General features: G+C 42.9%; 1 protein-coding gene across 3 annotated transcripts in view; it reads right to left on the reverse strand.

The window, feature by feature from the left end:
* The window catches only part of UTRN (utrophin), a 1286828-nt gene that overhangs the window by 700557 nt on the left and 569720 nt on the right, over nt 1–16551 (reverse strand). The gene's annotated exons all lie outside the window — the stretch shown is intronic.

The raw sequence follows: 16551 nt of genomic DNA on the forward strand, positions 1-16551 counted from the left end.
AGGAGCTGGACAATCAGCAAAGGTAGGTACAAAGGAAGGTTTTACAGTACATGAAGCGGATACAGGGATAAGAGGGCTGGAACAGGCTGCAAACAATCAGCGAGAATAGGCGCACTGGACAGTCCTCAATACATGTAGGCAGAGAACAGAGCAGGAATGAGAGATCGTGGTAAAAATCAGATGGAGTAAAGCGATAGGGCAATGGGAGAATTTAGGTTACAAATCGGTTGAACAAGTTTGTTTTTACTAGTTTTCTAAAACTTAGATAGGATGAAGAGTGCGTTATTAAGTTGCTCAGCCAGTTGTTCATCTGGCCTGCTTGGAAAGCAAGTGTTCTGTCTAGGTATATTTTGTATCAGCAGGCCTTTATTGATGGATGGGTGAACATGTGGACTCTGCATGTAGGCCTGCTGGGGCAGTCCAAGTTGAAATGTGCAACCAGGTATGTGGGGGTCGAGCCAAGTATAGATTTGTATAGTATGTGGGGGCAGCCAATGAAGTTTTTGGTAATAGAGGGTTATGAGGTCCCATTTTTTTAATGCCAAAAATCAGTCGGGCGGCTGAGTTTTGGATGATTCAGAGTCTTTGAATAGTTTTCTTGAAAGACCCCAGATAAATGATGTTGCAGTAGTCGAGTATGCTTAGTATGGAGGCTTGCACCAATAAACGGAATGAAGTTGCATCGAAGTACTTTCTGATGGTTCTTAGTTTCCATAGAGTCGAGAAGCCTTTTCTAATCAATAGCTCAGTGTGCGCTTCAAGAGTAAGGTTACTGCCAGAGTTACTCCCAGAATTTTTATGGAGTTGACAATAGGGTAGACTTGACCATTCAAGGAAATTGAAGAGTCTTTGAGTTTGTCATTCGGGCCAGCTAGGAAGAATTTGTTTTTTTCTGAGTTGAGTTTCAGTTTGAATTGGGCCATCCATTGATCGATTTGCTTTAATATGGATGTCAGGTGGATCTTTCTCTCAGGAGATAGGTTTGTTAGGGGAAAAACTAAAGTGATGTTGGCTGCATAAATGTAAAATTTGACTTTTAAGCTTTGCAGTAGGTTCCCCAATGGGGCTAAGTAGATGTTAAATAGTGTAGAAGATAGGGTGAATCTTGTGGGACTCCACATGAGTTGATCCAGCTATAGGAAAGATCGTTGTCACTATAAACTTGGTATGAACGTTTCCTTAAAAAACCCTGGAACCATTTTAGGACATTACCCGAAAGGCCAATTGACTCCAGACATTCGAGTAGGATGTCATGATCGACTAGGTCAAAAGCGTTACGTAAGTCGAATTGCAGGACTAGAGCACTTGTACCCTGCAATTGGGGCCCTTCTCTTCCACATTGTGGGGCAAATTCTATAAGAAGCGCCCAAAAGTTAGGCGCCAACATAGGCACCGTTCAGCACGATTCAAGTTAAATTGGGTGCTGTTTAGTGAACCATGCTAAGCGGCACCTATTTTGGAGGCGTCTAATAAATAGGCCAGCTCTAGGCACAACTAGAAGTTAGGCGGCCATGCGAGCGTTTAAGCACGCTTAAAAGCAGCAATTCTGCAACAAGGGGCCTAACACAAAGCCACGCCCACGCCTAACATGCATAGCGCCTATTTGTTTGAAGGCTGTCCAAATTTTTAGAGGCGCCTTGTTACAGAATCGCTCTTTCTTGGTAAGCGCCTAAGTTTCAATTAGTGCTGATTAAAAAGCTTGTTATTCTATTTAGATAGGTGCTTATCTAGTTGGGCGCCTCCAAAATAGGTGCCTAACATTAGGCGCCAGTTACAGAATTTGGGCCTGTGCGTATATATACAATCAAAGAGATACACATCTGAATTAGTATGGCATGCTGCAATTCCAACTGTATGTGTGACACCTAAATTTAGATGGGAGAAAAAGACCTCAGAAACTGTAGCAGAGTCTAAACTAAACCAAAACTAAACTAAACCTTGGGTTTATATACCGCACCATCTCCACGAATGCGGAGCTCGGCACGGTTTACAGGAAGAAGGATGAGAGAGGAACTACAGTGGAGAGATTAAAGAGTTAGGTGTAAAGGGGGAAGGTGAGAGGCCTAAGAGGGGGGAAGTGTTACAGTTTTGAGAATAGCCAGGTTTTTAGGTGTTTGCGGAAGAGTTGGAGGGAGCTTGAGGTTCGGAGAGGGGAGGTGAGGTTATTCCAGATCTCAGTGATTCTAAAGGGGAGGGATGACCCAAGTTTGCCTACATGGGAAATACCTTTTATGGAAGGGAAGGATAGTTTAAAAATTTGGGAGGATCTGGAGGAAAGTCTGAAAGCGTCTCGGCAAATTTGCTTCAGTTATCGTTCACAGGTCATAAAAAAACTCCCAATTGCACATTTTTCTTAATATTTAAGGTGTACACATGCATCTATGAAAATTATAAAACTTATAACATACCTCTCCAAACACTAACAATTCAAAAATTAATAAGCAATATGTGCTAGTTTCAAAAGACTTAGGGCTCCTTTTACGGAGGTGCGCTAGCGTTTTTAGCGCACGCACCGGATTAGCGCGCGCTAGCCGAAAAACTACCGCCTGCTCAAGAGGAGGCGGGAGCGGCTAGTGCATGCGGCATTTTAGTGTGCTCTCTTCCGCGCGTTAAGGCCCTAACGTGCCTTCGTAAAAGGAGCCCTTAAAGGCTTGGTCACATAGAAACAGAGAAAATGACAGCGGATAAAGGCCATACGACCCATCCATTCCACCCATCTATATCATCTACTATCTCCCCCTCCCCCTAGCATAGGTGTCAAAGTCGGTCCTCGAGGGCCGCAATCCAGTCGGGTTTTCAGGATTTCCCCAACGAATATGCACGAGATCTATTAGCATACAATGAAAGCAGTGCATGCAAATAGATCTCATGCATATCCATTGGGGAAATCCTAAAAACCCGACTGGATTGCGGCCCTTGAGGATCGGCTTTGACACCCCTGCGGGGGCCTAAGGGATCTCACATGCCTTTCTCACACTTTCTAAAATTCAGATGCAGTTTTGGTCGCCACCACCTCCACTGGGAGATTGATCCATTCATCCGTCACCCTTTCCATAGATTACTTTTGAGTCTACCCCCTTCAGCTTAATGTGATACTCTTTCCTTCCACAGCTTCTTTTCACTAAAAGAGACCTGGCCCCTGTGCTGAAAATGACCAGGAAGCGCTGAAGTGGAAGCCAGCTATGTAAGGGGTGTTCTGGTGTTGTTTCAGGAGTGGAGCCCAGTTAGTTACCAATATTCAAAGATAACCTGTCTTGCTTAGAGCATAAGACTATATAAATAGCTGTCTTATCTTTATGCACTAGCCCATGGCTGATTAAGCCTGAATATTGACAAATGGGAATGCATAGTCCGCTTTTAAAAACAAAACAAAACAGAAATACAGTACTACGGTTTGCACAGGGCCTGACACTGATTTTCTGGTTTTAGCTACAGCAGAGAACAATAAAACGCTGTCCACCAGTGGTTGAATACCAGCTAGTTTGTGGCCCTTTAACTGAAGTGCAGTAAGCAGAGTATGAATTAGCTTGCACTATAAAGGCATTGCCATGGTAACAGGCCCCACACTGATATGGTGATTAGCACTGACTGCACAGTAAAGCCGCTAGGAACAGCCTCAAAGGTACACAGTCACTGCGCAGTAAGTCAGGTGCTGGACATGTAGTCAATGCAAAATTATCACAGCTAAGGAGAAGGGTCCCTTTGTTTTCTAACAAGTTAATATGTGGGGCCTGTATCTGGTTACAATGAAAAATGATTACATGTCATTCATCAATGTTTTTCATTTGTTGAGAGTATGCCCACTTTAAGAAAGTATGCCTGTCTAAGGAGCAAAAAAAAAAAGTCTAGGTTCTAATTCCATCGCATCAATATACTCCGTAAATGCGTACAAGATCTTTTGGATCGGTTCTGGAGAAGGCAATAATTAGACTCATGTTTCAAGTTTCATTCTCAAGGTCAAAGAAGTCATGTGCTCTTTATCAAGGCTTGCTCCTCAGAATTTGTCAACCAGTAACATTTTAATGCCTTCAGCTTATAAATGCATAAAATTAAACTTTCATGCTGCAAGAATTTAAATATAATCAGGTTGAATTTATTTATTTGAACCGTGAAATTAATTTTCAGGTTAAGGACTATCTTGCACATCTGGCTTGAAGAATTAAAGTAATCACCTATAAAAGGAATTTGCACCCTATAAATTAGATTGGTAAAATGCTTCCACAGCCCAGTGGAAAAAAACTACTTTAACATCTGTAGCAACTGAAGGTTCACATCAGCCATGTAAAATTGTAATTCTTACCATCTTTAAATTTAGATTTAGCAAGAGGAAAATTTAAAATTATGGAATATTTTCAGTTCCTTTTCCCTTTCCCCTTATTCCAAGTAAAAAAGCACTTAACATGTATATAGCATCATTCCTTAAAACAGGGATCCTCAAAATGCTCAAATCCTGTGTTCATGGTCCACAGTTCATTCTGGTTTCCAGAATTTCCATAATGAATATGCACAAAATATACTTGCATTCACTGCTTCTACTGAAGGCAAATAGATCTCATGCACATTCATTGTAGAAATCCTGAAACCAGGCTGGGTTGTAGATATCGAGGACTGGATAAAAATGAATCAATTTTTTAACTTTTTCAAAAATTACAGAAACTAAGGAACTCTCAATGAAATTACATTGGAAAAACCTTTAAAACAAATAGGAGTAAATATTTTTTTCTCTCACTGAACGAATAGCTAAGTTCTGGAATTCATTGCCAGAGGATGCTGCAACAGCAGTTAGCATAGCTAGGTTTAAAAAAGGTATAGACACACATAACAGTGTGTTCTAAATTGCGGATTTGGAACTGAAAGACTGGTACAGATGAATGCAGATGAATGTAGAACTGAACTCTAAATAGTTTTTTTTACCCCTTCAAATCTTTCCTTTGAATTACATGTGTTAAGTACATGATGTATTCTGCCATGGGAAAATGCGGTGTAAGTCTCAAATTACAAGGTCTTAAATGATTTTTGAACCAAAGCTGAGATTTTCTGCAGATGTTAAAGTACTTTTGATGACAGTGTGCTTAGTATCTGTAAACTTGCAACCACTGTATTGTAATACACTGGGAAATATCAGGTATAGGGTATTTGGAAACATGCTCGATAAGGAAAAATCAATAGGTTTTCTTGGGTCTGCTATAAAAGTCCATCCATTTTTTTAGATGTCTCTAAACACTGAATAAAAATAAAATAAGGTTTTAGAGTTCTTAAATAAAGGTAAAGGGGGGAAAAAACAGTAATACAGTAATTCAGTAATTTTCCTAGTAAAAATTGCATCCATCCTACTTTGTTCCGTACATTTTCTTGCCGAGTACAGATAAGGGAGGCTTTGCCCAGTCTGCTGCTGTTTGCAGATGAAGAGGCAAGATCTAAAGATGCCCTGTGTTTTGTATGCTTTGCAGTGGTACTTCATTCAGACCTAGAGCTGTGTTTGCATTGGGCACTATGAACACCTTATATCTGCTGACTAGGCTAGTGATACTACCTATATGCAGAGACACAAACTATCTCTTGATTATACAATCTTGTTGCATCTTCATTCATTACAGGTCTGATTGGAGGGTAGAGGAAGAGAAAGTTCTCTGTCTGATATAGATTTTATTTATTTTTCTATACCGTTCTCACAAGGGAGCTCAGAACAGATTAAGTGAGAATGGTGGGTTGTAGAGCTTGTAAAGAAGGTTTTGAACCAATACTACATAAAATTTCTGCCAACTAATAGCAGGACTCACCTGAACCAGGGTGACAGGGGTTGGCTGCACATTGTCACGTGGTTAACTGAGTCAGCGGCTGCCCAAAAGTTAAAGCTTCTTTTCTCGTTCCATCTCTTCCTACATCTCATTCTTTTTCCTTCCCCCTCTGCCTTGGTAATCATGCTCCTTAGCACTGATGCTCTATACTTATCCCACCTCACCAATGGCCAGCCCTTTCATCTCCTCCCTCTCACCTGTTGGTTTCATACTTCTCAGAGCTAGCGCTATTTTGTTGCCTTTTTGGCTTCACCTCCTCAAACCTCTGGGTAGGGGGGACCATCAAACTGGTATACATGTGGCCCCGTAATTGCTAAGGTCAGCCCCAATAGGTAGGCTGCATATTTTCTAACTATTTCTTCAAAATGTTGCTCAAAGGATATGTTAAGCTGAATACTGGATGTAGTGAATTCAACTACCATACAGGCTCAACAGTGTTTTTGAAGATCATTACCCCAAGATATAAAAAGAAGTCTCAAAGTATTGTTGAGTGTGGAAATGTATGGCTAATCTTGTTTTATGCTTCCTGGCAAATGTAATAGAGTAGTCAAATGGATGTATTTTTAAAAGAAAAAGTTTTTTCAGATCTTGATGAGCATGATTTAGGCAGGGCAATAATAGATTTATTTTGTGCTCATTTAATTGGAAGAGCAGCCTCTGGGATGCCACAGGAAAATGGAAATAAAACAGTTGTGGAATAGAACCAGGCAGGATAAGGGAATATTGGAGTGGATAATGTGATGGGGAGTGCCCAAGGTTCCCTAATATATTCTAGACCAATGGTCTCAAACTCGCGGCCCGGGGGCCACATGCGGCCCGCTAGGTACTATTTTGAGGCCCTCGGTATGTTTATCATAATCACAAAAGTAAAATAAAACAGTTTCTTGATCATATGTCTCTTTAGCTATAAATTACAATATTATTATTAAGACTTAGCCAAAAGGAAAGATTTATAAACTATAAAGAGTTTTAACTCATGCAAAATTGCCATTTCTTTAATAAGACATTAACTATTTTTTCTGAGGCCCTCCAAGTATTTACAAATCCAAAATGCGGCCCTGCAAAGGTTTGAGTTTGAGACCACTGTTCTAGACTCTTCAATCATTTGAGTAGTCTAGGTTAGGTTCTTCATACATTTTGATATTTATATTTTTCATATGCAGATGATATATTGATCATTTTTCCTATATGTGATTCCCATCAGAATGCAAATGCACTCATGGATGATGCCTTCATGTGATGTTTAAATGGAGGTCATCGACCCTTAGGGCTGAGAGATGTTTAATATGGTAGGAGGGTAGGGATAATTAGTGGCACTTAGGGAGTAGCAGGGACTTGCCAACTTATATGACTTATAGTGTATTTTGATTTTGCATAATGTAATTTTTATCTCTTTCAAATATCTGCTGCTATACTGGGTATGTTAATTGATTATTGTTTTAATTACCTGGTAGCAAGCAGTAAGTCATATAAGTGACCGGCTATTTCAGTCTGATTTATATTTCATCACTTCCTGCAGGGAAGACTAAATTAAGTCTGGAATAAAGATAATTGTTTTGGCACTGTCATTTCAATAGGCATCTGCTCATTTCTGAATAACGTTGTATGAGAAAAATGAACTATGCAATAGAATAGTGCCTCAGTGGGCAGTATGGCTGTGCACAGCATGGACCAAGGCTTACTTGCAATGCTCTGAAATTATGAAGCCCTTTTACTAAGCCACATGCCTTATGCCGGCTTAAAATGACTTACCATGGCATGTCAAGCATCCTGTGATAACTGCCAAATGTGTGTGCGCTAATCACACGCTAAAATAAATTTTTGAGGAGGCATGTCAGGGGGGCAGAGAGTGGGTGTTCCTGTACTAAGGGCCAAATTCTGCAATGGCGTCATAATCGGCAGCCACCTACAAAAATGGCACCATGTGTCAAGCACACTATGGCACTGTTTGCAGAATCGTGGCTCATGTTAAAGGTAGGCACCAGTAATGCAGGCCAGAGTTTTAAAAGTCTATATTACTGGCAACTACTTTTCAAGGAGATTTACGCCTAATGGCACCTAAGGTGATTCAATCGAAGTCTTAGGCCACTCCCAGTGCGGCCTAGGCATCTGAGCCAATTGAGGCCTTAGGCCCTTCCCCGGTTCATCCCAGAATGCACCAGGAAGGCCCGCCATTGTAAGTATCCCTCCGGCTGGACTTATTACAAAGAGGTACAGGGTGTAGGGGTGAGGGGGATTTATGGGAAGTATGGGGAGTCTGGGGGGTGTCACCAGTTGAAGGGGTACAAAGGGAGGGTGTCGTCAGTTGGGGGTAATGAAGTTCTAGAGGGGGTTCTGGCAGGAGTGGGCATCCCTCTTGCCAGGGGACTTTGCAGGAGGGTCAGGGGTTCCAGTGGGAGGGAAAGGACATACCTCCTGCTGGGGGAATTCTCGGCAGGTTCGGAGGAGGGTTCAGTGGGCATCCCTCCTACCAGGGGGACTTTGCGGGGGGGGGGGGGGGAGCCCTGCCACAGCTGCTCATCTGTTTACAACAGAGGTATTCCCTTGCTGCGATCAGCTCAGTGGCTTCAGGAGTCTGTTGTGACTCTAGGGAGAAACCAAGGGCCACTTAAGCTCATCCAAGGCAACTTCCAAGAAAAACCACGCCCATGCCCAGCCTTGGACGAGCTTAAGTGTCCTGATGTGTCTCCCTCAACTGCAACAAAACCTACAGTGTAGGCGGCTTGCTTTGGTTTGTTTTGATTTTTTATAGGAAACATGTGTCCCAATTGGCTGGTTAGACAGCGGTAGGACACTTACCGCCATTTACAATCGGGACACTGTTTATTGAATCTGCCCCTTACTGCCTACAACATGAGTGGCACTAGTTACTCACACAGTATTTTTTATTTTTTTTTTAATATCCATACACTAATGGGAACATTAGCAAATGGCCATTAATACAAAAAATTGGCCATTTTACTGCTGCGTTAAAAATGGCTCTTAACATACATAAGGGCGCTTCAAGGCCACTTTTTGCTTCAGCTTAGTAAAAGAGCCCTCATGCTTCTAAGACATAACTAGTTACGATCAGACTAGAATGAAAGGCATTCATTTAGATTAAGTACTTCCTCGGAACAGCAAGACATACAGAAACTCTCAATCCACCTTTCTACAGATTTATTGCAACAAAATGCTATCTGTATTTATGGCTCCAACCCACACACCATTGCTGTGATGGCTGTGACTAGAAAGAGTTACATACACAGGGAAATTACCCTAGAAAGCAAGAGATGATAACACTGTTGCTCAATAAAAGCTGATTCTGACTGAGTGCATTGGGAAAACCACCACATCGAAAATACAGTAAAGCAATTTTGAGCCAGGATCCAAACTTGACTTTAATGTAACTACAATACAGGATCTCCACTAATGTAGAAAAAAGAAAGAAAAGTGTGATGATATTCTTTGACATTTATTATACACTCTGGTCAGTCATATGTTACATCTTAAAATCAGTGGGGAGATAGCCAGCTATCTCACACTGAATATCCCAGTCTCCAGATTGGCTGGTGACTGGCTATGTCGCATGACATAGTTGGTCACTGCCAATATTCAGTGGTTCAGCAAGTTCAGCAGCCAAAGACAACAGCCTAAAGGAGTGGTATATCTTTGGCTGTTGAGACTTGGTTGGCTAGCCACTGAATATTGGCATAGCCGGCTATGTCTCAGCCAGCCAAAAATAGATCAGAAAGTCAATGCTGGTGGCCAGACACAGCACTGGCATTGGAATTTATGGTATCACCGCAGACCACGTGAGAACGCCTTCTTGACCTGTCTGCTGCTTCTGATACTGTTAATCACTGCCTACTCTTTGATACACTATCCTCGCTTGGATTCTACAAATCTGTCCTCTCCTGGTTTGCTTACTACCTCTTCCATCACACCTTTAGTGTATGTGCTGTTGGATCCTCCTTTGCTGCTTATCTTGCTAGCAATTGGCATACCCCATGGTTGTGTCTTAGGACCTCTTCTCTCTCTACATCTCTTCCCTTGGTGCCCTGACCTCCTTCCCATGGCTTCCAGTATCACCAATATGTTGATGATTCCTAGATCTACCTCTCTACATCCAAGATTTCACTTAAAATCCAAGAAAAAGTCTTAGCCTGTTTGACTAACATTGCTGCCTGGATGTTCCGCTGCCACCTGAAACTAAACATGTCCAAAACTGAACTGCTCCTCTCTCTCCATTCTCTGTCTCTGTACATAGTACTGTTATCATTCCTGACTCCTCTGTTCATAACCTTGGAATTGTCTTCTACTCCAACCTCTCATTTTCTAGACACATTCAACAGACTGCTAAAGCCTGTTGCTTCTATCTCTACAACATCACCAAAATTCAACCCTTCCTCTCTAAACACGCTACCTGGACCCATGTCCACATTCTCATAACCTCACACTTAGACTACTGCAATTTACCATACTTCTAACAAGTCTCCCACTGAACTACCTCTCTCCCATGCATCTGTGCAAAACTCCGCTGCATGACTTATCTTCTGCTAAATTCGCTCACTTATCTTACCCCCTCCTCAAATCACTTCACTGACTCCCTATCCACCTTTGCATACAGTTCAAACTCCTATTACTAACCTACAAATGTGTTCATTCTGCACTCCCTCAGTATTGCACCTCTCTTGTTTCTCCTTAAACTCCCTCCACTGCCTATTCCAGACTTCCTTCCTTTCATCTCACTGCCCCATAAGCCTCAAATAAACTACCTGAATTCGTACATCATGCCCCTTCCCTTGTTCAAAAGGAGGCTTTAAACCCACCTTTTTGAGATAGTCTTCAACTCATAACCCTACTTCCCACTGCTCTCTGCTCACCACCCCAGCCAGCAGTTTAACCATCCTCACTAACTATAACCCCAACCATGGCATCCTGTTTGTTTGTCTTGATTGATTAGATTGTGAGCTCATTCAATCATGGACTGTCTCCTTTGTGACTCTGTACAGTGCTGCGTACATCTGGTAGCACTCTAGAAATAACTAATTGTAGTAGTAGTAGATCTCTTGTGGTGTGAATATGACCCTTAATGTGTTATCTACATCTAGTTATTGTCATTCTGGCTGCATTATTTTGTACCACTTTCAGTAATCTCAAGGTTTTCCTTGGGAGACCAGAGTAAGACAATAGTCCATGTAATTTACGTAATAGTGAAGGCTGCATCATCAGCATTTTATCTGAGTGTCCAGCTTCAGCCAGATAAGAATAAAAGAGGGGATGGGAGCGGGATCAAGGCGCAGAGGGAGGGGAGAAGAGGCAAAACTAAGGAGCAGAGGGAAGGGGAAAGATAACTGTAAAAAGAAGTATCAAAAAAACAGAAAGGGAATAAAGCAGAATCACAAAAGACAAGGACGTAGGATCCACTCTGACCCGCTTCCTGGTGCCAATCCTTCCTTTCACTCACATGCCCCTCCCCCAATGGCTTCTCCAGAACCCTCACTAACACCTAGCATCTCATTCTATCATTTCAATTCATCTCAGTCACTTTCACCCCTCACACTTCCAAACCTGCCATGTCTCCCACTTTTTCAGGTCTTCTCCCACCCTCCCACTGCCACCTCAACTTCCTCACTTACTTCCCATCTCCCCTCTACACAGTCCCTATGGGTTACTCAGTGGAGCACAGCAGCAGTGTAGTATATCGAGCTGCTCTTTCTCCTCCTCTCTGGAACCCAAGTTTTGTACTTGGAATCCTATGGTATGAAGCAGCAGAAGAAAAGGAAATGGTGGCCTGATGGGCTGCACTGCTTCTGTCCTTCAAGTCCTGAGGAAATCTAGGGAGGGAGGGAAGAGGGGAAAGTGCATTGCTTTGCTGTCTCCACTACTGCCGCCTCTGAAGCTTTGGCTTACATTCAGACCCTAATCTCCAACAGCGAAGCAACAAAGAAATGGCCCATTCATGTCAAAGGCTGAATTTTATAGCTTTTACAATGGCCCTGGATAAAAGAAAAAAGTGATAGTTTGGCATAGAGAAGTCATGCCTGAAAAATGTAGGGCAGAACATCTACTGTTTGACAGCATGAAACACTCATTCTATCGCTTTCTGCAAGATCATCAGCCAAGTCAATCAGCAATTTGCCAAGGATGACATACGGCCGAGTGGTTCAATTAACAGCTGAATGGCATACGGGGATAAGGAATGAGTTCCGAATGCTGTTTTAGAAGGGGAAGGACAAAGGAAGCAGGCTACAAGACTCGCTGAATTTGTCCACTATATTCTAAAGTGTAGCAGCAGGTTCAGAGAACTGCAGTTGTCAGGCTACTAGACACCTAACATCATCTGCACATAATTGCAAGAATTCTGTCTAAGTGCTAATGTGAAATAAACCACTTAACTTACATAGGCACAAATTTGGAAGGGGGTATACAGAGGGATGGAGCATGGGAAGGATATAGGCAGGGCTTCCACAATTGTCTTAACTTACAAAATACTGTAAGTTGCATGGTTCCCTGTTACATGTAAGCGCTCACTGTTACATCAGCCTTCTGGGTTATGCTAGCATCCTTTAACAGAGCTTGGTTCCCTTATAGTCACCTACCGTGTGCCCTTCAGTACCTAAAGAGGCAATTAGTTAAAGAATAGCTCTCCTAATGTTATTGACAAGAGAGGCTGACCAAATTTTGGCTTTGGTTACGGCACTGAAAGCAAAGTTATTTTAATTCTTGGTCATGTTTTTGGTTTCAGCTAAAAATGGTCATGTTTTTTTTCCGCTGGAAGCCAAACATTTGTGCTTTGTTCCATTTGTTTCCCTTCCTCCAAACAGGAGTTGCCCCCCTCCTGGACCCACCTCTGAGTATCTCCCCTGCTCACCCATAGGCTCCCTCTGGGCATATCTTACAATCCCTGATGGTCCAGGACTATAGTTGGGGCATTCCAACTCTGCTCTCAAAATGGCTACAGCAACTGGTGCATCACTCCTGCACGGACTACAGCATTAGACCACCAGGGAATGTTAGTCCTTGGGGGCAGAGCTACTCTATGTATTTTTTTTGTTTTGCACTGCAATTGCACATAATGCACTTATAACATAGCATAACAACATTGTGCTTACTGACTGCGTAACCAGAAGTTCAACGCAGTTTACAAAAAGTTATAAAAATAAACATGTTACATGAAATAAGATGATTCATTAATGATCTTGCACAATATTATATGGTAAATATACTGTTCCAAATAAATGCTTTTGATAAAAATTTTTAGCAGAAATTTAAGTCTAAATTTGGGATGATAAGCTATTTAGGAAATAGCTTCTCTGTTACTCTGAGTGTGGTGCAAAGTCAGCCACTGTAAAAGCACCATGGTTTTTAGGTTCAGTTTTCAATAGTTGTGGTCCAAGTAAAGGGTTATGGAGTTGATAAACCGCCTTGCACACCCAACGTGGTTTACAGTTATTATAATCAGGCTTTTTGCCAGGTGGCAAAATATGATCTTTCATTACTTAAATTGTTATATTCTGGCTTGGATACTGTGGGTTTAGCAAAGGGATGCAGAGTGCAAGCTCTGATAACCCCCAGCGTACCCTTGCTGGTTCAAATTTACACAACCAAACTTGAGATTTCAGTTTCGGCTTCAGCCAAAACCAAGTAATAAGTTTCAGCTGCAGTTTCGGCCGAAACCTATCAGACAGTTTTGGTCAGCCTCTGGATCACAGTCTCATCATCCGTCTTGAACCACATGAGTATACAGACAGGCACAATAAGGGAGTAACTCTGTAGATTGCTGAAAGGTAGGCACCTAGGGCTCCTTTTACTAAGGTGCGTTGGGGCATTAACGCGCGGAATAGTGCGCGCTGAATTGCTACACATGCTGGACCTTAACGCCAGCATTGAGCTGGCGTTAGTTCTAGCCACGTAGTGCGCGGTAATATCCTGTGTGCGTTAAAAACGCCAGCGCACCTTAGTAAAAGAAGTCCCTAAAGTATGTATGCTAAGTGCAAATTCTATAACAGTAATTATGCACATAATTTACATTATAGAATTCTAGTTTAAGTCCACATTTACACACTTAACCCCAGATTCTCTAACTCAGGGGTGTCCAACCTGCGGTCTAAAGGCCGCATGCGGCCCCATGAAGTATTTTGTGCGGCCCTGGTCGAGGGCGATGCAGTCTTTTCCTCTGCTGTCCCCCAGGTGTTTACAGCCTTGCTGGCTAACTCCTCTGTCTTGCTGCAGCGCTTGTGCAGCCCCAGAAACATTTTTTTCGGCCAATGCGGCCCAGGGAAGCCAAAAGGTTGGACACCCATGCTCTAACTGGTGCCCATTCGGAGGCCACCTTAAAAGCGGCATGTCAATCACTTGACAGCACCGATTACAAAATTGTGCCAGATTCATGCCAAGATAGGCAGCTGAAATGTAGGCCCAGAAAACCCTGGCCTACATTTCAGCCACCTATCTTTGCCACGGGATCCTAAAACCAGACCACAGCTGCCATAAGCTGATCACAGCAGGGGACTTTATCCCCAATCAGCTGAGCTGGCAGGACTCACTGAAGCAGCTCAGATGATCTGGGGGATATTCCCCTGCCATGATCAGCTCAGAAGACACCCCCTCCCACGCAACCGGCAGGAGGGATGCCCACTCCCTTCTGCCTGAGAACACCCCACGAACCCCCAACGTGACACCCCACAAACCCCCCCCAACACCCCACCCGAACACCACCTGAACCCCCATCACCCCACATTTCAGCCGCCTATCTTGGCATGAATCGTGACTGGATAGCCACTTTAGCCCGCCTAATGCCATTTCAAGTGATGGCCATGCCTACTTTGGCATTCCACGGTCTAAAGCGGCTACCCAGTTGCAATTCTGGTCCTTTTTATTTAGGTGTCAGTAGGCACTTCAACTTTGTTTAAGCACTGGTTTTAGAATGTCCCCCCTTAATTTTAGGCACAACTTATGCCATGCCAAAAGCTGGTGTAAATGCTTGCACCTAAAAATGCTGTCAATTTATACTCATAGCTGACAGTATTCGATAACCTTAGCATGTAAGTGCTGGACACATGCTTGACCAGCCTATGCCTCTCACACATCCTCACCACACTGGCAGTTGCACGCTAGCTGAAAGTTATTGCCAATTAGTACCAATTTACTCCAATAATTGTCCATTATTGGAAGGTAGAACTAATTAGCGCCTAATTTATCAATTAAGTCACACATATAACTGGAACTATTCTATAACCTTAGCACAAATTTGTGCACTAAGCACAAAAGTATGCATGCAAGATTACAGAATGAGAAGGTAATTGTTTAGAATTCAGGCCTACCAATAAGCAACTGATTTTTTTTTTCGCAAATACCCCACTTTTTGGCCCCTACTGAACTTATATGTACATGAAAACTGCAGCAAGTCCCTGCGGATAGCCCCATATCCCTCACAGAACAACTCTGCATACATACTGTACTGATACAGGGCCATGGATCAAACCAACAAAAGTAGAAAGAGCAAGAGTCTGGGGCTCGATAGGATAAACCTTAGTCCAGGGGTGCCCGATGTCAGTCCTCAAGATCTGCTACCCAGCTGGATGTTCATGATTTTCACAATGAATATACATGAAACCTATTTGCATACAATAGAGGCAGTGCATGCAAATAGATCTCATGCATATTCATTGAGGAAGCCCTGAAAACTTGATTGGGTTTCCGACCTCGAGGAATGACGTTGAGCGTTCCTACTCTAGGATATTGAGGGAGTTCATGTGAAGTTCCTAGGAGTCAAGCAATAGGCACATTCAATCAATCATTGTAGACAGCAATGAAGCTGCAGGACTGTATGAGAAGATAGTGTTCCCCCAGTGGCATAATAAGGGGGGGCACACCACCCCAGGCACCATCTTTGTGGGGGCGGCGGCACCTCTCCTCCTCTCGGCCCCCCCTGCTCTTTCCCACTCCTTCCCCACCATGTACCTTCACTTTTCCCCCCACCGTACCTCCAGCTCTTCACTCAGCGCTCCCCTCTAACGTTACATCCAAGTCCCGCGACTAGGAAGTGACATCAGAGGGGGAGTCGATGTTGGCGGCAGGCAACAAGTTGGAGATGATGCTCATGCTGGGGAAGCTAAACAGGTACAGGGGAAGAGAAGGGGCACATGCACGTTGCGATGGGCAGAGAAGAGGGTGAGGGTGCACCACTGCCCTGGGCACCTCCAACCCTCGCTACGCCAGTGTTCCCCTCTTTATAAAAGTCACAACAGGGAAGAGATTCAATAGAGATAACACAAGTTTTATGATTAGACAATATCTGCTCTTCTCATGGAACCTCTCCCATCTCCAAAGATTTCTTACACAAGGCTTTAAGAGGACCTGCCAGAACCTCTCTGAGCTCTCAATATTCTGGTCCCATGGTTTTGTCCACCTTCAATTTTTCAAGTTGTTCTGTGAACGGTGCGGTATCCACTCCATTTTCATATGTACTTTTGCCAGTCAATCATGGTCCTCCTCCAAGATTTTCTCCCATGAATGCAGAATATTTGTTTAGCAAATTTGCTTTTCTCTCATCACTCTCCACACAGTGATTCATAGCTTTCTTCAGTGTCTCAGTTCCATTTTTAGCCTTCCTTCTTTCACTAATATACCTGAAACATTTTGCCTCCTTTTTTACTTTTCTACCATTTGCTCTTCTCCCTGTGCTTTTGCCAGACATACATCTCTATAGCTTCTTTCAGTTTCATCTGGTGTTCCTCTTTTTTCTTTTGTATTTCATGAATGCCAG

Source organism: Geotrypetes seraphini, chromosome 3 (assembly GCF_902459505.1).
Source record: "Geotrypetes seraphini chromosome 3, aGeoSer1.1, whole genome shotgun sequence".
NCBI classification, from domain to species: domain Eukaryota; kingdom Metazoa; phylum Chordata; class Amphibia; order Gymnophiona; family Dermophiidae; genus Geotrypetes; species Geotrypetes seraphini.